This window comes from Rousettus aegyptiacus, unplaced genomic scaffold (assembly GCF_014176215.1).
Source record: "Rousettus aegyptiacus isolate mRouAeg1 unplaced genomic scaffold, mRouAeg1.p scaffold_m13_p_16, whole genome shotgun sequence".
Classification (NCBI taxonomy): Eukaryota; Metazoa; Chordata; class Mammalia; order Chiroptera; family Pteropodidae; genus Rousettus; species Rousettus aegyptiacus.
This window is the reverse complement of record NW_023416291.1, coordinates 53,541,567-53,562,551: the sequence shown is the minus strand read 5'-3', so window position 1 is coordinate 53,562,551 and position 20,985 is coordinate 53,541,567. Positions and strand designations below refer to the sequence as shown.

The 20,985-nt window shown below is 63.5% G+C and overlaps 1 protein-coding gene across 2 annotated transcripts in view; it reads right to left on the bottom strand.

Annotated features, from left to right (window-relative positions):
- Positions 1-20,985, bottom strand: part of GNG7 (G protein subunit gamma 7) — an 80,280-nt gene that overhangs the window by 53,619 nt on the left and 5,676 nt on the right. The window lies entirely within an intron of this gene.

Genomic DNA, 20,985 nt, shown 5'->3' with positions numbered 1-20,985 from the left:
TCCATAAATGCCGGTGTTTCCGGGGAGGAAGGCGGAGCGAGAGCGCCTGCCGCGGCTCCTGCCGTCCGCCCCTCCCTCTGTCTGTTTTTGTTGCGGTAAAAAGCAAACAGCATACATTTTGTGTGCACAGCTCAGTAGTGCTAGTACGTTTACGCACACGCGAGTAAGAAGTGCTCTCCCCGCTTGAGAGACGTGCGACGACGGCCTTGCACAATCACAGCCCCGGCACAGGCAATGGAAGGCGGGGATCTCTGCACGCACGGGGTCCCCACGCCCGTGTCCTGGTCTCCCGCCACAGGTACATGAGATGCCACCACTGGGGGAAGCTGGGGGACGGGGGACGGGCCCCTGTATGACTCCTGCAGCTTCCTCTGGAACGATTTCAAAATGAGGTTTTAAAATAAAAACAAGGGGAAGCCGAGAGTACGGACAGGTGTAACCGGGCCGAAGTGCGCCGTGCTCTCGCCTGCCCCTGCCGCCCCCCAGAGTCCTGGCGACACTCCCGCAGGGCGGGATGCTCAGCGAGGCCCGGCGCTGGCTGTCCTCCCCCGTGTGGCCAGCAGGATCCTCGGAGCCCCCAAATCCCTGCCCCTGGTGGACGCGCCCGTAGATAAACGCTCGCGTGGACAGGACCTGTGGATATAAGACACCCCTGATGACGTCATTTTGCACAGAAGGAGGGATTTGGAGGACGTACTTGAATTCCCAATCAGGCGACCTTGAGTGAATCAAAGGGGCTTTGTCTGGGTGGGCCTGGCCTAATCAGGCGAAGCCTTCGCGGGGGCAGGGCCCTTCAGCAGTGAGAGAGGGAAGGGTGAGGGGCCCTCTGGAGGAGACCCTGTGGCTGGAACAGGACCCAAGAGCCGCCTCAAAGCGCTGGAAGTCGTGTCATCCCTAGTCGGTGGCTGGCAAGACAACAGAAAGAACCGGACCCTGCGGATGGCCTGAGCGGACCTGGACGTGGCTCCCTCCCCAGCCAGGTTGCACACGATGGCTCAGCCCTGGCCGCGCCCGCCGAGGGCCTGAGCAGCAGCCCGGCCACGCCACCCTCACCTGCGGAACCGGAGCGAACGGGCAGGTGTGGCATCGGCTTGCCACGCCCGTGCGACTTGTTACGCAGCACCAGCTGGCAAACACACTCCACGTGTGGCGGCCGAGCAGAGCGCCTGGGGCTTCGCGGCCACGCTCACGTTTAGTCACGCACGAGGGATGCTCCCCTCCCTCAGGACGTTCCACGTGTTTTGGGAGCTGCGAGCCAGGCACCATGGATGAAGACCCCCCCAAAGGCCCCGCCTTTAATTGCCGTCACCCTGGGGTGCTTTCAATGCTGGAATTTGGGGAGGGGGCACCAACGGCAATTAGAGATGACTGGTGATTCGGTGTACGGCAATGACAGACAAGCTCCCGACACACCGGGTCCCCACGGGCCCTGCATCCCACACACGTGTTCAGGCCTCCACGGGCTGACGGCAGCTCAGGAGTCAGCCCCTCGGGCCCCTCCCCTGGCCTGCCCTCCCGAGCACACCCCGCCTGTGCCCCTCAGGCACACGGGTGTTTGCTGACTAGGATGAGGGGGAGGGAAGGGCGACAGGGAGCTGAGGCCCACGGCCTCGGGCGTCAGACGGGCACTGCAGGGCCGAGGGCGGCCTGGGATGACGCAGGGACGCCCCCTGCCCGCTCCCCCTGGGCTCCTCCCCGACCGCATCATGTGTGGCCCCCGCCCGCCTGTCATGTGTGACTGTCACCCTATGTGTGCTCTGAGTCCGATGACTGCACGATGACTGCCTGGAGCATCATCCCTTGCCCTGAAGGAGGCTGACTGTTCAAGCGGTTGCCTAGCAACCAGCACGCGCCTGTGGTGGGCTGCTCCGATCCTGGCTGCCCCACCGGTGGGTCCCTCTTCGGTGACCTTGGATGTGCACTTCTCTGAGCCTCGGTGTTGGTTTTCAAACTGACAACTGAGAGCTGAGCCCACAGGGTCCGAAAGAGCGGGGCCCGTTCACTAGGGCTTGGGTGAGGCCACGCGGAGGCGATGTGCAGAACAGACAGTGGTCCCGCGTCACCCAGGGGGCCAAGGATCGGTGGAGCAGGGTCCCCGCGGCACGGCTGACACCGGGTCCCTCTCTGCGGGGTGTCCTGGGCACTGGGGTGGGGGGGCTGAGCAGCACCGATGGCCCCGCCCGCCCGGTGCCGGGAGCGCCCCCGCTGATGACCACAGACGTCCCTGACGGTGTCCTCAGGGGCGGCCAGCCCTGGGCGAGACCCTGCTGGGGGGGTCCAGCTCGCGTCCGAGCCGGGCCTGTCCCCTGGGGGAGCCATGGGGCCTGGTCTCCGATGCGGAGGCCACAGGTCACAGGGAGTGCGCGAGTCTGGGCGGGGCGGGCTGCGCGGGAGCCCCGTGACCACGCGCGCACTGCGCGTTTGCCATCGGGAAGGCGGCGGCTGCGGCCCATGGCCCTCTGTGAGCAGAACGTTCTAGGCTTTGACTGTACCTTCTCGCAGTCCTTTTAGGAGAACAGCGTGTCCACCGAAAGAACTGATAATAACATGCATTTCAACACGCCCGGCCAGGCTGCACGGCAGCCAGCAGGGAAGGCGAGCTCGCCAGCCGCACCGCGGGGCCCGTGTGCCCCCCCGGGGTCGCCCTCCCGAGACGAAGCTCCCGCAGCGCTCTCGGCAGACATGCCGGGACTCCCGGGGGCCAGCAGGGCCAGACAGACCCTCCGCGGTCCGAGGTCACGCGGGCCTCCTGCACTCTGCGCGGTGGGGCGGGCGGCTGCAGACACGCCCGCCCCGCTCCCGGACCCCGCGGCCCCGCGGACACCGGGCCGGGTCACCGCTGGGGCGTCCTGGGCTCTGTGGGCTGAGGAGCTTCCCTGGCCCCACCTATCTGATGCCAGGAGCAGCAGGGTGACAGCCAGACGGCACCGGACACCACCCAGGGACCCTGGGGGCAGGGTCACTCAGGCTGGGAATCGCTGACCTAGACCGATGTGAGCAGAATGCATTTGTCCCCACGCGGGGACCCACCTCAGGTGCCCGGCGGGCCCCGTGGTCAGTGGCTACCATCCCAAAAGCGTAGCTCTGGACAGCACATTCCACTCGAAGATGTCACCTCCCAAGGGAGAGCTGGCACATGATGACCTGGACACCGGAGTCCGGTGACACCCAAGCTGAAGGTCAGTGCACTCAGTGGACAGGGGTCCCAGGTGCCCTTGCCAAAGCTCCTCCCCCACACACTGCCACGCGGAGGGGCTGTCGCCTGCCTGACCCGTGGGCAGGAATCAGCCAGCTATGGTCCCCTGACCACATCCGAACACAGGAGGGAGAGAAACCCGCAAGGCAGGGTCTCACCCTGGGGTCCTGCCCCCGGGGGACCACAGGCCACGTCTGAGGACCCCGCAGTGGGTCCACAGTTCTCGCTAGAACGTCGGCTCTGTGAGAGCCAGGGCCCTCGGCCGTCCTGGTCACTGCTCATGCCCCAGAGCTGGCCCAGGCGGACACTCGGAAATCCTTGCTCAGCGAAGGAACGAAACCTCTGGGGCGGGGGGCGGTCACCATGTGTCTGGCCAGGACAAGCACAACTACCCAGGTGACTGTACCCTACGGGTGCTGCCAGGGGACATTGGCGGATTCTACACCTGGAGGCCAAAGGGGGCTATGGAGGGTGGGTGTCATTTAGGAAGTCCCAAAGGAGGGGCTGCACGGGCTGGCCTGGGGCGGGCCCAGCAGCCAGAGCCTCCAGCCACTACAAGACGTAGTCTTCGGGGGAGAGCAGCAGCCAGGCCCCCCCCACCTTGCCGCTTTGCTCCCCTGGTGCGGCCTCCACGCCCCCGGGGCCACGCCAGGAACAGGCTTTGGCAGGTGTGGCCCCGTCCTGAGACCCCTGCCTTCTGCCTCCCTCCCACACCAAAGAGACGGCGTCGGCTGGCAGACAATGGTCCTGGCCAGCCGAGGCTCCCGGTCTGCGAGGCAGGGGGCCCCCAGGACGGTGACCATGGGGCTCTCAGTGCAGAGCCAGAATGTCCCAGAGAACGGGGAAGGGATGATCGCAGGGCTCCGAGAGGGGCAAAGGGCTGACGGGGCATCTGGGGCGCCAGCTGCACCCACCTTCATCCTGCAGCGCCGCAGGCTCAAGGCCCCGCTGGATCCCATGCGCCTTCTCCGCCCCCTAGTGGCCGCCATAAAACAGCAGCCTCCTGGCCAAAGTCTCCCAGCCCGACGCCCCAGAGACAAACGCCCTGGTTCTGCCTCCAGAACCAGCGGCGGTGACGCTCACTCAGTGACACACTGAGTCACTACGGGAGGTGGCCATCCTGCAGCAGGACACCCTGGCCAGTCTAGCCCGCCTCGGACCCTTGACCGGGTCCTCTGCCTGACGAAGATGAGCACCCATGCCGCCCCCGGCGCTGCGGGGGACTGGATTCAACAATGCCTGGCCACCGACAGCGCCTGGCCATCGGATGAGCTCGACGAGCGACTGAAAGGAAGGCCTGGTGCTACCCACTTGGGGGAGTTCCAGCTGTAACGCCTGCGGGCCCCGCCTGCGGCGTGCGGCTCTGCAAACCATTCCGTCTCCCTCCACGGCGCCCTCAGCACTGCGGACACCGGGCCGGGCCTTCTCTTGTCCTGGCCTCCGTGGGGGGCTGAGCGGCCTCCCTGGTCACACCCCCCACTCGATGCCAGAGCACCCCGGTCGTGACAGCCACACGTCCCCAGTTATCACAGCTACACATCCCTAGCCATGACAGCCGCAGGTGTCCCCCAGGGTGCGGAATCCACCCCCAGTTGTAGGCCACGGGATTAAAGCCCAGGAGGACGCGTTTGGGACACCGGCCACGCCGTGACACGCTGTCGGCTTGTCAGACTCGAGCGCCATGCGGAGCTCAGACTGCTGGGACGCTGTCCCCAGATGACGGCCCAGATCGTCCTCCCTAGAGAAGTTCTCGGCAGCGCGGATGGAACTGTAATTAAGCGGCCGTTTTCCCTCAGCGGCGATGACACAGATTTGGGTCTGCGGTAAAGACGAATGGGTCCCTTTAGACTCCGACTGAACACAATGCAGGGGGATTGGTGTTTGCAACCTGGGAACCGAAGCCAGCCCCCCAGACACAAAGGGCAGCCCCGAGGTCCACACCGCGTCTCCAGCTCCCTGCCGTAAATTAACCACAGCCCCAATCAAAATTCCAGCGGAACTTCTGTTAGAGACGGGAAGCTTAGTCTAAAGATCGCGTGAGAGACAGAACTTCATGACAGCGGCCAAGACAGTTGGGAGGGAAGGCGGAGCAGGGGCGGGATCTCCCGCCCCGCAGTGCACGACCCACCCGCACAGCAAGCGCGACAGGCAGGCGGCCACACGGAGCACGCAGCGACCTCCGCTCACCTTCGCGTTATTTCCTCTTCCCACGTTATAAGAGCCACTCGAAACTCTTCGGGGAATCCGCCCGGAAATAAACACACAGATGGGAGCTAAGGGACCAGGGCCCGGGCCTCAGCCTCGCTCCCAACTGGTTAAAAAGAACCTTCCCGAGGCCGCTACAGTGCTCCCCGGTCCGCCGGGCTGGGCGACGGGTTTCAGATGTTTCTCACGTCCAGCGACTTAGCTCCGCTCTTGGCGATGCTTAGGGACAGTCACCTTCCATGCAAACGGGAAACGGGGGAAGGACACGGCTCCCGAATTAGCCTCTCCGGGATGAAGCTAAGAGGGCGGGAAGCAGAGGGCGCGGCTGCGCAGCGCCTGGCCGCGTCCTGGGGCGCTGGGACCAGCCCGCAGCCCTGCGTCCCGGGCCCAGGGCCCAAGAGCACGGACGGCCCTTGCGCTCCTGGTGGACAGGACAAACCCTCGGAACCGAGCAAGGCTGAAGGCTCGGGCGCGCCCGGCGGGACGCCTCGGCGGCGGGGCGGCCTCGCGCGGCTCACGCGGGCTGCAGAGGGCGACACCGTGCCACCGCCCTGAGCGTGAGGCCTGGCTGTCCTCCGCGCCGAGGCCCCTGGAAGGAACACACAACACGGGAGCTGGGTGGCGCGTGGCCAGGAACGCGGTGTGGCCACGCGCCCGGCAGCTCCTCGGCCAGACCCTGGGGACAGCACGAGGGCGCCTCGAGACGTGGGGAGGGCAACGAGAGCCCCAGACGTCACCACGTGGCCCGAAACTGAACTGCCGAGAGGAGCCGGTTCACGAAAGGCGTCCCCCGCGGCCTCGGACACCGAGCCACCCCCGGCCGGGGTGGCCAAGGGTGACCGCCTCGCCGGGTCGCCCAGAGACCTGACCACTGACCACACTGCGGACTCCTGGGGCAGAAAGAGGGGGCACTCGTGACATCTGAAGAGAGTGGAGCCAAGTTCACTGAACGGTCCCCATGCCTGTCTCTCGGTTGTCACAAACGCACTGTGACTATCAAAGATGTGACCGCTGGGAAAACTGGGTGACGGGCAGATGGGAACTGACTGTACTATCTTTGAAACTCCCGAAAATCTCTAAAACAAACAGAGCCTTTAACAAAATAACTCAACAAAAAAGTCTGAGTGCGGCTTCCTCCCCCGAGTTCAGGCGAGGCAGCCTGCGGGACAGGGCCCAGACGGAGAAGTGAAATCCCGCCGTCCCCTGCAGGGGGCGCTGCTGCCCCAGAAATGCTCCGAGTCCGGGGACCCAGCGGGGGTCGCCTCTCCCGCCCTGCTTGGGACCTGCGGAGCAGCAGGCCGCGGCCTGGAGGCTGAGACTCGCCTCCGCCCTGCAGATGGACGCATAAGATCCCTCAAACGTCTATTTTTGACTCAATTAAAGACTCGCAAGAGGTTACAACACTAGAAAAGAGGGGGCCCAGGCACCTTTCACTCAGGTCCCCGGATGGTGGCTCCTTACACAGCACAGGGACGTTCTCGAAACCAGGGAACGGCGACTGGCGAACCAGGCATTTTTCTGATGGTCTTACCGAGACGAGATGCTCATGGCACACAACTCACCTGTTTGAAGCGGCTTTTAGAATATTCACAAAGTCGTGCAACCATCACCGCAACCAGTTTTAGGATATTGCCTCACCCTTAAAAGCCACCCTGTCCCCATCCTGTCACACCTGCCCTGCTCCCAGACCCTGAGGACCCCACGTCTGTGGACGTGCCTGCCCTGGACGTCACGGCAGTGGAATCACACGCTGTGTGTCCTTGTGCGTCTGGCTTCTCTACCGAGTGCTGTGTGTCCAAGGTCCATCCACACTGCGGCGAGTGTCAGCGCCTCCCCCATTTTCGTGGCCGAGTGAAGTCCCCCGTGTGGATGAACACGTTCATCCATCGTTCACTGATGGGCGCTTGGGCCGTCCCCCCTTTTCGGCCACTGTGGCCCGTGCTGCTGTGACCACGGGCGTCTCATGAACCATGTTCAAGCTGGCTTCTCACTCTCTGCTCTCACATCTACCAAGTGCAAATCTCCCGGCCCTAGTCGTCTAACACCAGCTGCTGGCTGTTGCCCTTGAGCCCTTGAACTTGGACTTGAACAGTGAGGTGACCATCACAGACGCCTCCTGCACCCGGCTGCCCACAGCCCAGACCAGCTTGGGCCGCAGCAGGAAGCAGCGTGGACAAAGCAGAGCCCTGCAGCGCCGTCCCCAAGGCCAGGACACGGCGGGCTGCGAGCCGCACCAGCTGGCGCCAGGCCGTCCCCGTGACCTTCACCGGCTCGCTCTCCCAGGCAAAACACTGGGCTTTCACTCTCCCTGCCAGGGTGGACCCAAGGCCCCGGAAGGGCCAGCAGGGGAACGGGGAGGGGCCCCGCGGGACCTGCTGCAGGATCTGCGGGGCCGGCGGCAACGTGCAACAGTGGGACCCCTGGCTCAGGATCGACCAGGGACGCCCGCGGGAGGGACCCCGCCCGCTCGTGCCCTCGGTGTCCCCACCTTGTCCACACGCCTCTTTCTCTCCTAAGTGGAGATGTAATTCACGTACTAGAAAGTTCACTCTTAGACAAGGTCTAATTCAGGGGCTTTGGGGCTACTGACCAGGTGTGCCACCACCGCACTACGTAATCCTGGGACCCTGTCCCCACCCAGAGGAGACCCTGTGCCCGTCGGCATCATCGGGTTCAAAGTGGAGTGTCCCCGCCGGGCCGCGACCCCCAGGGCTCGGCGATCCCTGGGAGTGTGCGCGCTCGGTACTAAGGGAGCAGCTGTGGGGGTGCAGAGTCTGGGGACAGCAGGCCGCCCCCCAGCTGGGTGAGGGTGGGCCCATTCCCGAGAGCCCGGCCTGAAATGGGGCTGACCCCTGGGACCCCAGTGCCTGCCCAGGGGCAGGTCACGGGGGCGCGGCCGCTGCAGCTCGGCCTGGAGCCAGCCCTGTTCTCAGCTGCAGGCTGCAGCCGCGTCACGTGGAAAAACAGGAACCGCGGTGTCGAACCAGGGTCTCCCCCCGCTAAGCTCCTGGCGGTGTCTGTTTTCCTTGTAATTCAGAAAAAGTCCGACGGATTGGTCAGATCGCCAGCCTAGTGTCTCCAAGTGCTGGGCAGCGAGCAGGTGGCTGGACCCTTAGGTCCCAAACCTGGATTTTTAAAACTGCCCAAAACAGGGCCATAAACCTGGCTCTTAGGGGGATGGTGGGGAATCCCTGTAGGGACAGGCCTGGAGGAACTGATTGTTCTGGGCCCGTCGGAACCCATCGCCAGTAAGTGGGGCAGGAGCCGGCCCGGCAGACGCGGGGCGGCACCTCCGGGCAGGAAGCCAGTGAGTGACAGCCTGCTCCCCCGTCAGAGCGCCCGGCGCTTTCCCAAAGTGTCTGCACTCGGATGCGAGTCAGGAGGCCGGCTGCGTGGGAACGCTGCCGGCCCTCCCCCTGGAATTTGGGGTCCCCCGCACTGTCGACATTCAGGGCAGACTGTTTTCAGGGGGATGGTGTCCTGGGCGTTGTGGGTTGAGTGGCATCCCTGTGCCCACCCACTCGATGCCAGGAGCACCCCCGGTCATGACGACCACAGGTGTCCCTAGACGTCCAGCGTCCCCTGCGGGGGGGGGGGGGCACTTACTGCAGCGTCCTGAAGCTTCTGTTTGAGATTCCGTGCCTGTCTGGACACAAGAGCTGCTGTCCCCCATCGGAGGGCAAGCCCCCTTTCGGGCAGGACCCTGTTATCAGCGTTCACGAGCCGCGGGAGAGCTGGGGCCCCAGCCGCTCATGGGGACTGTGGGCTGCTCAGGTGGCACGTCAGTCACATGGTTGTAACCTGTCAACCCCGAAGCCAGGGGACTCAGGGTAGGTTTCAAGACACACCTGAGACTGAGGTGATTACTCTCTCGGGCAGAGAAGGGACACCCCGCCCGTCATTCCTGTCAAACACAAACACGTTTAAATCGTGTGCTCTCCACGGGGGGGGGGGGGGGGGGGGCGGGGGGGGGGGGGAGTTTGGTTCTTTGGCCAAGGGACAAGGGGCCGCAGCACATAACGGGCGCACAGTATGTCGGTGCTATGAGAGTTTCCTACCGGGGGGCTGACAGACGCGGGCTTCCTCTGAGGAAGAAGGCCCGCACTCCGCACTAACCCCGTGGCAGGCGGTCGCTGGGAAGGGGGGCGGTGCCGCGGGTGCCGGGGGGCAGGCGCATGCGTGCGGGGTGCACGCGGGGCACCACGGGGCGACGGCCCGCGGCTGTGTTCCCCGCTGAGACGGCGCGAAGACAGCCCGCTTAGGGGGTGAGAGAAAGATCTACCCGACCACGCTGCAAATCCCGCGGCGCATAGTAGGTGCTTTGAGAAGCGTTTCTTTATCCCAGAAAAAGAGGCACGGAAACAAACTTTGTTTACGGCCTGCCCGCCGGGGACCCCGCCTCCTGGCAGGCGCGCCTTTGTCTAATGCCCTCCCCTGCTTAGGCCAGAGACCGCAGCAAAGGTGAGCACGTGCCACCTGTGACGATACCTTGCAGAGGGCCGTGACTTCCGCCTGGCTAGCAGACTCGGCCGACGACGCGATCGGGCCGGTCACGAGGCCCACGTGGCCTCCAGCTGGCAGTCAGGGGCCCCGGAGGGTCTGCATCCCGCCGACGGCCACGTGGGCTCGATCTCCATGTGGCCGCGACGGCCCACTTCTGCGAGATGTCGCCGACCAGGCGCCGAGTCCCCTGTTTCTCGGTCCCCCAGCCGCTCCGGCCGGGATAGTCCTGGAGGCACCGGAGCCCGACGGGGAGCGGGAACCAGCGAGGAGCGCGGCAGCACGCGTGGGCGACAGGGGCGGCCCAGGGCTCCGCGAATGGCCGGGACGGCCACGCCGACACCGAACCAACCCACGGCCTCTGCTGCGCCTAGAGCAAGGTCCCTGCCCCGCGGCACAGGGCACACGGGGCCGGGCATCCCTGCGGCGTGCTGTGCACTGGGGCACGGAGCGGCATCCCTGAGCCCCCACCAATGCCACGAGCCCCCCAGGGGTGACAACCACAGATGTCCTCAGGCACGGCCCAGTGTCCTTGGGGCAGAACGGCCCTGGTGAGACCCCTGCTCTAAGCAGGCTCCTCACGGCAGGGACTGCCAGGGACCCGGCGTCTGGCGACAGGCAGCTCTCCCGGTCCAGGCTCGGTGGCTGGGCCGCGATGTCTGAGCCCGCCCCTTCCCACGCCGTCACCTGCCTGCACGTGGCAGGGGCGCCCGTCATTGGAGGCTCGATATGGAAACGGCATTGTCCTTCACGCAGTCGCTGCAGCAACCACCTCAGCCTTCGCTCATCACCACGGCAACCGTCTAAATATGTCGCCCGATGGCTCTGACTGCGAATCCAGGGGGAGGGGCCTGGGGGACTGGGCGGTGCCGTGCTGCTCCAAAGCCATGTGGCTGACAGCGGGCGGGCCAGAGTGGACCCAGATCAGGCGCCATCGCGCCCCCATCGGGGCAAAGGTCAAAGCGCACGGTGCGCTTGAGCCCAGGTTCGAGGTCGCTGGGAGCCGAGTGGGGAAGGGAGAGGCTGCCGCTGCCCGCGGCTCTCTGCTCGGGGGGCCTCACGGGCCAGCCCCCTACACAGCCCGGGCCAGGGGCCCCGGTCACATCGCTGGCCACGGGGAGTCACTCCAGCGTCCGCCGCGAGCGGGCATCGCTTCCACTTTTTTCCATACAGTTAACGCAGGGTCTGTCCCCTGGGCGATGCAGACATGGGGGGCCGGGTCACTCCCTGTGGGCGCCCTTCCTGGGCACTGTGGGGTAATGGGCAGCATCCCTGGCCCCACCCGCTGATGCTGAGAGCACCCGTGTGACGATCACAGACATCCCCGGACATGGCCCAGGTGCCCGGGGTCGGGATCACCCTGCCATGTCAGGCAAAGGTCCCAGCCCCGCCACCTGGGACTGTGACATATGGAGAGACGGGTAACTAATTTGGCAGGAGGACCAATTTCAGACAATAAAAAAAGAAAATGAATACAAACGAATTGCTTTTTTCACTCGCAGTTAAAGCAGCCACACTAAGTCCCACAGAAGCAGAGGGGGGGACACATATTCCCCCGTCTGCACGGCAGCATGGCTGAGCAGAGTGAGCCAGAGAAAGCCAAATGCCACATGATCTCACATGTGGAATCTGAAAAAAATCAAGGTAAAGGAGTCTACAGGACAGAAACAGACCCTTAGATGCAGAGAGCAAGCTGACAGAGAGGCGTTAGGGGATAGGAATAAAGAAAAATAAATAACTAACAAATATCTAAATTCGGCGAGCAAACTTTTCGTATCATCCTAGATAGGACGGTTTGTCACCTGCAAAGTCACTGCCGGCCAGGTCCCCTGAAGGCTCTTCCCTCGAGAGCTGGTGTCTGCACACAGAAGATCTGGGAAACCACAGCGGGCCAGAGACATGACGAGCGGACGGTGCGTGGGGCCTGGGATGGGGGCCTGGGCAGGGAAAGGGCGTCAGGGGAGAACCCCGGAAACTGGGACCGCGCGTGACGTCAGCTCGCAAGGCATCGACATTGGTTTATTCACTGTGACGAGTGTGCCAGAGTGACGTACGACCTGGACGATAGCGGGGACCGGTCGGGGGCACGGGAACCCTCTGTCCCGTCTTCCCAAGTTTTCTGCGACTCTAAAACAATTCTAAGATGAAAGTTTATTTCGAAAAAGGAGAGAAGGGAGCGCCGACAGGCACTTAGCTGCTGATGCTAGAGAATGCTTCGAGACGTGTTGAGGGCACATGGAGCCCCCGTGACAGCACCTAATGACGACAGGATGATGTGAAACCTCGGAGAGGAAGACGCTAACGACAGCATGTGCTGACCGGCAGGAACTCTGCTCTTGTGGAAGGAACGAGGAGGGGGAGGAAAGCCAGGGGGCCGAGTGGCCCCGCTGCAGGGCCGCTGCCGGAGGAAGCCCCTGGAGCGCCGGGCAGCTCCGGGCAACGGGGTGCATCCTCTCGGGGGGCTGTGGCACCCAGGCGGCGCTCGACCGATGGCCGCGGAGTGTGTAGCTGGCGCCCAGGCCCGGGAGGGGGGTGCAGCGGTCTCGCAGCTGAGTTCTGGGAAATAAGAGTGAAGCCGTGGTCCACAGACAGACAGACAGACAGACGACTAACGTGCCGTGATGCCCCGGTCCGTGCGAGACAGCTTACTAGACACCGGGGTCTCTCCTCGGCCCTGTGCGCATTCGGGGCTGGGCGGGTCTCCGGGCGGCGGGAGGCGGCCCGGGCACTGTGGGGTTGGGCAGCCTCCCTGGCCCCCACCCACTCGATGCCAGGGGCACCTCTGGTCGTGACAACTACAGATGTCCACAGACCCAGCCCAGTGTCCCCGGGGGCAGGACCCCCCAGATGAGAACCACAGTCCAGCAACACCTAACAATCCACACGGGCCCCATACGGAGTGCAGTTATCCGCATCCTACAGATGGGGACACTGAGGCTCAGAGAAGAGAGGAAGCCAGCCCGGGCCACCGAGCGAGGCGGAGGCCTCAGAGGAAACAGGGCGGTCACGAGTGCCTCTCTTCACAAGGGGCCTCTGCCTTGGCAAGTTGGGCCGCGCCGGTCTCTCCGGCCCGCCACGTGTGTGCGCAGTTTTACTGAAACACGGTCACGCTTGTTCACTTCAACACGGCCTGCGGCACGGTCGCGCTTACGAAGGCAGAGCCGCGCGGCGGCGACAGAGACCGTCTGGCTGGAAACGCGGCTGCCCGGCCGTTCGCAGTCTGTAGACTCGCCAAGACGGATCCGGCGTCGGCACCCGAGGCCCTGCGGGGTCTTCTCTCGAGTCTGAGTCTGCGAGCTGAGCGGACGTTTGGTTGAAGGGATGATGACGACAGTCAGCCTCCCTGGGAATGTAGCGCGTCTGGCCTGCTCCCCCGGTTCTGGCCCGGGTTCCCCTGCTCGGCCCGGCTGGGGGCTGCCCCTCCCCATGCACCCGGCCCACCCCGGCCTGGCAGAGGGGCTGCGGGAGGCCCGCTGGTGCGGGGGGCGGGGGATGAAGCTTCCACGGAGCTCTGCTGCCAGGGGCCACGCCCCGCAGCCCCCGCTCCCCCTGCCCAGAGCCCCGCAGCCTCTCGAGCTCGGGGTCCCCGTGTGAGGCCCGCAGATTGTTCTCTAATCCGAAGGTCACCTCAGTCCACACTTTCCCCCCGGGCCGGGTCACTCTCTGAGGGACTGTTCAGGGCACTGCGTGGCCGGAGCGGCCTCCCTGGCCCCCGCCCAGCATCCCTGGACGCCGGTGGCTCTGAGCCTCGCCTGGCCCGGGGCGGCCAGCTGTGTCCTTCACGCCAACCATGAAGTGCTCTCAGGTGACTTGACTGGCCCGCATTCCACCGTGCTTCTCTGGTTTCCGGCTGGGAACGGGCTCGGTGTGGGGACACGGCCCTCGCCGGGCGGTCCTGGGTCAGGAGTCTGAGGTGCGCTGCAGGGCAGGCAGGTGACAGCAATGTGGGGCCCTGGAGAGAGGACACCTGGCTCCTCGCAAGGGGACGCTGCTCCTGGGGCCACTCTGTCACTGCTTCGGAAGTGGCCTGATGTCATCAGCTCTTCCGCTGATCCCGAGAAGCTGGCGGAGTGTTTATTACACGATCTCTTGATTTTTAACACTAGCGATAATCAGAGTTTAAACCACTGGGCTCTGCCTCAGCCGAGGGTCAAGGCCAACAGACGAGCCCTGTGGACGGCCTGACGGGCTGTGGCGAGAAGGCACCTCACCTCCGTGATCCGCCCCCGCACCTATAACCCAGTCCGACCACAGAACAGCAGACGAACCCCGATCCGGGGACGCCGTGCGAAGCGCGGAGCCGCCCTCCTCGCGACCGCGCGAGCGCGAAATGCCGGCATGTGGGAGGAACCGTCACAGCCCGGAGGGGCACGGAGACGCGGCGACCAAAGTCGCAGGCCCCCGGGCGGGGACGTGCGGGGAGAGCTGGTGGCGTCCGAATGGGGTGCGGACTTCAGTTCACCACGCGTGTCGACGTGCAGCGTCGACGGGGACACACGCTCCATGCCAGCGCGGGCCGGCCGTGGGGGGCGGGCGTGTGCGAGGCCTGGGCTCCCCTCGTAACTCCCCTGTAAATCCAAAGCCACTGCAAGATAAGTTTATTTTAAAGAAAGTTTACAAGCTATAAACTAGATGGCCATAACACACTGCAGGATATTCACAATTTCCTTATGATTTGCCATTAAAAAGTTTCGATTCGTCTTCCAAACTCAATGGGCTTGGTCTCAAAAGTGACTGTTGAATAAATATATATACAGTCATGATTTTTAGACATTATTAAGCCACCGGGTTCGTCCAGCTCCCAGACATGTGGATGGGCTTTGGCCTAAGAACCCCCAGACCCAGGCAGGCGGTGGGCAATGGCAGAAATGGTTAGGAGGCGGGGAGGCCCTGGGGACACGGAGCCCGCCCTTCGCCCTTCGCCCTTCGCAGTGCAGAGGGCACAGAGGTCGCCGGCCCCTAGTAGCCTCTACGTGAGGAGGGCCACGCAGCCAGGTGTGCGCTTGCGTGGGAACAGCGCCCGCAGCTGCCGGCTCTGGGCCAGGCCCCGGAGGGCGACGCAAGGCGAGGGACCCTTCTATGCCAGACAAAGAAAAGGCTCTTAAAAAAAGAGGAAAACGAAATGTCAAACACTCCCCAGAGCCAGTGAGAGGAGAGGGACGGGCTCCAGCTCAGGGTTTAGCCCTGAAGCTCACGAAAGGCGCGCCCTGGTGGGCCCAGGGTTCCCGCGTGGGGACACTGGGTGGTGTCTGGGGACGTCCATAGACGTCAGGACCGGGAGAGCTGCCGACATCGAGTGGGTGGGGGGCCAGGGATAGTTCTCAACCCCCCAAGTGCCCAGGACTCCCCCACAGAGAATGATCTGGGCTCGGCGCCTGCAGTGCTGGGGGGCTGTGACCCCCAGGGAGGGGGCGACAGCTCGGACAGCACGACCAATACCGGCAGGGCCAAGGCTCCGCTGGGCGCCAAGAACCGCAGCCTGCGCACTGACCAGAACGAGCGCCTGAGGTCAAACTCTTCTCTTAAAAAGATATATCTGTATATACAAAAAAAGAGTTCTAAACGAAAACGCCTAAACAGCTAACAGTTACAACGGTGAGCAGGACTGAGCGTGGGGAGTTTATTCTGTCTTATGCCCTACATAGAATTCGAAATTTTATTTACCGTGAGCATAGCACTTTGATAATTCAAAACTTAGTTCCCCTCAAAGGAGATCTGACGACATTAAGGTATCACCTGGTCCAGAATGCCAACAGTGCCTGGGTCGAGAGATGGAAAATATCGCTTAAAGACGTGGCCACCGAAGAGTGACGTGTTAGGGATTACTTCCCCCGAGGAGGAGGCAGACAAATGGGACACATGGGAGGGACCCGCGATTACCAGGGTGAAGCAGGCGGGCATCGGCGCGGCCCAGCGTGTCAACCACGGAGCGGCCACGCGGGGGGCCGGCGGCTCTGGCCCGGGAAACGCATCACGGCACGGCCGCGGCCCCCCGCGGGAAACGTGCGGCCAGGGCCCACTCTCGCACACGGCCCCCCGTGCACGGTCCGCCGTGGAAGCCAAGTCCACAGCAGCTCAGCCCCGGGAGTCCGCTCCCCGGCAGACAGCGCCAGCAGACGACAGCAAAGCGGGCGCCGCACGCAGCACCCCGGGGTGCTTGCTGGGTGCTGGCCACAGCTTTCCTAGAAAACCGAGCCTGAAGCGTTTAGTTCGGAGCCTGCGGCCGCGGCAGCTTCGCGAGGAAAGCGCCCGGCGTGCTGCTGTGCCCTGCGGCTTCCGCCCCCCACCGTGCACACCTGGCTCCCCGCGGCAGCCCACGGGGCACGCCGCGGCGACGCGGAGCTCACACATCGCAAGGAGGAACCAACTCCCTTGCTCCCGGCCACTGAGACCGCTCCCGATTTTCGCTCGTAGATGATGCCCGGGGACATGCTCACGCCGTCTCCCACGGCTAACGTGTCCCCGGCCCACACCCTCAGAGACGCGGCTACGGGACCGGTTGGTGCAAACACACTGGCAAGCAAACCGCTGCCGAGGAACCAGCAGCCCCGCGTCCCGCCCTCCCGCCCGCCGCCCGCCATCGGCGCTGCCGTCGCCCTTCGCTACTCACCTGTTTCGACGGTGGAAAAGGGTCCTCTCGGGGTTTCCTTTTCACGAAGGTTTTACTTGGAAAAACTGGGGGTTCGCGGAGAGCTGCAGAGAGGGCCCGGGCCCAGCCCCGCACACTCCTCACCCAGCTCCCCCTAATGGGGACGACTCACGCTAAGGGGACATGCCGTCACAGCAGACACACTGACGCCACTACGTGACCGCTGGCCAAACCCCACAGGGCGCCCAGAGGCCGCTAGGTTTCCCACTCACAGCCCTCTGCCGTTCCAAGATCCCTGGTCCCTAAAACCACCCTGCGAGCTGAGGTTTAACGCCTGCAGTTTGCTGGAGAAGGTGGAGGTTCGGAGAGGTAAGTGACCTGCCCGAGTCACACGGCTGGTGGGTGGCACAGCGCAGATGCGACCTGCGCCCGAAGGACCCCGCACCTGTGCCTCCCCGCAACACCCACCCCAAGTGCCCCGCAAACACCCAGAGGCTGGTCTCCAATTCTCCACTGACACACGAGGTGCCCCAAGGCAAGGCGATCCAGTCTGTGTGGCTGGCCACCGTGACCGAACTCCCTGTGAACAGCCACCCTGAGAACTGTCCAAACGACGTGCCAGCTCATGGCGCTTCTAGACGCGCCCTGAGAAACCGCCTTCAGCCACGGGGGAGCTTACGGCTGGGCAGCGAGGTCCCCGGCTTGCAACGACATCTCCGGGTCAACCCAATCGGCCGCATTCCCGTTGGCCGTCCACCTCACCCACCACGGAATGACCCGCGGCAGAGCAGGTGGCACTGTACGATGGCCCCCCAGTGGTCCCCAGCTCCTCGTTCCTGTGTCCCCACCTCTCTGAGTACGGGACAGCCCGTGATTTGCTTCTAAGCACTAGATGATGGAAGGGAGGACAGGATGTCACCTCCAGAGCATCTGACGAGAACGTGACTTCCCTCTTGCTAGCAGACTGGCCTCTGCTGCTGCAACGAAGCCAGCTTCTCTGCTGGGGGGCCGCCGGCCAGCAGCCACCCTGAGCATGGCCTCCGGCCAAGAGCCGCACGAGCGAGCTCGGAAGAGACCCTGCCCCGGCTGAGATGAGACCGCAGACCGGTGACGACCTGGCTGCAGCCTGAGACCCAGCGAGGCCGCCCCGACCCCTGACCCCGGGAGCTGTGACGCTGTGAACTGTGCGGCTCCGAGCCACCGCCTGTGTGCGATTCGTCACAGGGCATTGGCAGGCCCACACGGGCTGTCCCCCAAACGCGAATCCACCCCCGGAAGCCGAACGTCTGAAACGCGTTTGAAACATACCTGTTTGAGGAGAAGCACGGCAGCCCACGGACGAAGGCCGTCACGGCGGCCGCGCCGTGGGGGCGCAAGGTCCCCCAAGGTGACCGAGCAGGGAAAGGACGTCTGCTCTGACGTGCGACCTGGGGGCCGCCGAGAGCAGAGCTGGCGTTTGTGGCCGCTGCATCTCGGATCCTCGGCCCGGCGGCCCCGCCACCCCCCGCGCTCCTTCATCGCCGGCGTGAAAGCCACGCCACAGTGCGCCCCCAGAGCGGGAAGCCGCCTCAGAAAGCGCCGCGCGTCACACACACGGAGACGGAGCCGTGGAGCCGTCCCGACACTTCCCCCTGGCCGGGACTAGAATAGACGAAAAAACAGATTTTTACCCACTCGAGACTGGCAATGTTTTAACACACGGGAGGCCCCCTGAGGCGGCAAGCTGTCCCCATTCCTCAGGCACGCCACCAGCCGCGTCGGCCCCCAACACCTCCGTGAATGAGCCCAAACAGACCGCGTGCGCGGCGGGCTCCCCGCCGGAGGGGGCCTGCTTACACCCCCGAGCCTCGGCAGAAAACCGAGTCTGGCTCAGGGAGCGGGGGGAGGGAGCGCCGCAGCCAGATTTGGCGTTATCCGCGGAAACCGAGCCGCTGCGAGGTCAGGGGGCGCCTGCCGGCAAGGACGAGAGGTCGCTCGGAGGTAAGGAAGCCGCGACGTTATTTACCAAACCAGGCAGGTTAGAGACTAGCACGATCAGCCTGCACGGCCCTCTCCCAGGGCAGCTCCGAAGGACAGCCAGCCCCTCACTGTGTGGCTCTCCACACGCGAAGACCTGCTAAAACACGTGTCCCCGGGGCCCTACGGGGCGCCAGGAGAGACGCGAGAAAAACTTGCATTCCTTGCACAAGGGTTCTCGACAGGGGGAGAGGGGCGAGCTGCTCCAGGGCACACTGGGCCACGTCTGGGACGTCTGTGGTCCTCACAACTGGGGCGCGGGACGTTCGCCCCGACGGGCCTGGCGAGAAGTAAACGGGACTGAGGTCGGGCATGTGACATTGATTTATTCATCTACAGTGACTACCACGACCAGGGCCCCCAGGGATGGGGGACACGGTACCTGGCAACATCCACTGTTGTTTGCTGAGTCAAAAGAGACCACTGAGAAACAGGCCTCGTGCAACAAAGGGTCCCATTCACTACCCCCAGCAGCAGGAGGAACGCCTGCCTTGTCCCCAGGGAGACCACCCCTTGCCCCCGGTGTCACTTTTAAAGGACACGCCACGCACCTCCCCACAGCACGGCCAGCTTCGCTCTCGCCGGAAGCCAGACGCTGCACCAACGTGAATGAAGAAGGGCTGTCTCTCCGGGATGCAGGGCGCCATGGGGAGGGCGGGACTGTGTCACACTGTACCCCTGGATCCAAAGCCCCCTTATTAATACATGGCCCCAGGCCGAGCTGTGCCAAAACACTCGGGCCAGCTTATTTCAGTCATCAGGGCTAGAGCCCATACACCCCCCCCCCACGCGCATGGATTTGGGACAGGCGGGACCCATGTGTCTCAAATTAGAAGACGTTTCTCCCCGACACCCTGCAATGTCTGTGGCCACATATGGAAGATGATGAATTTCCAACTCCCCAAACACACCTGAGCCTGGAGATCAAGGTCATCCTCAGGGTGATGTCCCGTGGGCATTAGGGACCCCAGGGGGCTATGGCGAGAAGGCGCCTCTGTGTGCCCTCTCCCCAAACCCAGACAAACCCAGATCGGGGGCCACTCTGCGAAACGCCTGACCTGCCCTCCTCGTGGCCGTCCCAGCACGAACAACAAGGAGCTGTCATGGCCCAGAGAGGTACGGGGACACGGCGGCTAATGTCACAGATGCCTGGGTGGGGTCCTGGGGCCGCGAAGGGACATTAGGGACAAGCTAGTGAAAACGAATGCAGTGTGGGCTTTAGGCCACAGGATGCGCCCACGCTGGCTGCCGCGTGTGGCAAAGGCACCCGGGAAAGGCTGTGAGACCCTGACGGGGGTGGCTGGCGCAGGTGCGCGGACGTCCGCCCTGCCGCCGTGACCTCTCTGGGCCTCTCGAGTGAGCCCAGAAAAGTCGATCAATAATAAAAACAACAGGCCTGGACCGCAGTCCACCGCCTTTCCCAGCGACACACAAGGGCGGGGTGCCGTCACGCAGAGCGACCGTAAGATGCCACCTGACCCTCCGCCCATTTCACAGCTAGGGAGATGCAAGGGCAGGACAGGTGACCACAGGGCGGGACCGGCAGGTGGAGCTCTGAGGCTGTGGTCACCACGGGCACGCTCTGGTTTCCTTCACAAGGCCACGGAGAGCCTCCTGGAGCGCCTCGATGACAGAGATGGAGAGAGGGAGAGAGGGAAAGAGACGGAGGGAGACAGATGGAGAGAGACAGAGAGAGATGGAAACAGGAGAGAGACAGAGAGACGGAGGGAGACAGCCATGGGCAGGGACAGAGGGAAGCGCAGGGCAGAGGAGGACAGAGCCGCCCCCCCCCAGCCCGATTTCTTCCCATCACCTGCCTCCCGCTATCTGTCAATTATCATGAAAGTTCAAGTCAAAAACAACTCTACATATCATTAAGTAGCAATTTGGGGGAAAAAAAAAAAGCTTTCATCTCTCACCCCGGCCTCGAATATTTAAAACTCCGCCCACGTGAAGAAGAACAGCGCCCGTCAGTTCTCCACCTGACAGGGCGGTTCTGGTTGGGTGGATGCTGAACAGAGGCCATCCTGGGCTCGTAGCCCAAGGGGACGTCTGTCCCCAGTGTAACAAACCGGTCTTCAGGCCTCACTCAGGGACGGTCTGCCTGGCCGAATGGCTCTTCGAACATCGTTGGACAGAAACACCCAGCACCCGCCAAGGTTATTTATTCCTCCTCTGAAAGATACGTGGACGACCCTGGCTTCTCTATGTCACTGGTTTGTTTTTATTTACGTTACACACTTTTTTCTGTTTATGGTAAAAAAGCTCCGAGCACAACACGTTTACACGGTTTTAAGTCTGTACCTCTTGAAGTAACATTGTAATAAACATAACTGACATTTTCAAATGTGATCTGTTTTTCGGCTGAGCTGTCTCAGAGCCCTCATTTCTAAGACAGGCTGCTACGTCTCGTGACACTAAAGACAATAAATTATCGCTCTTTCTAAGTATGGCACGGAGCTGTGTGAAATAGAATCAT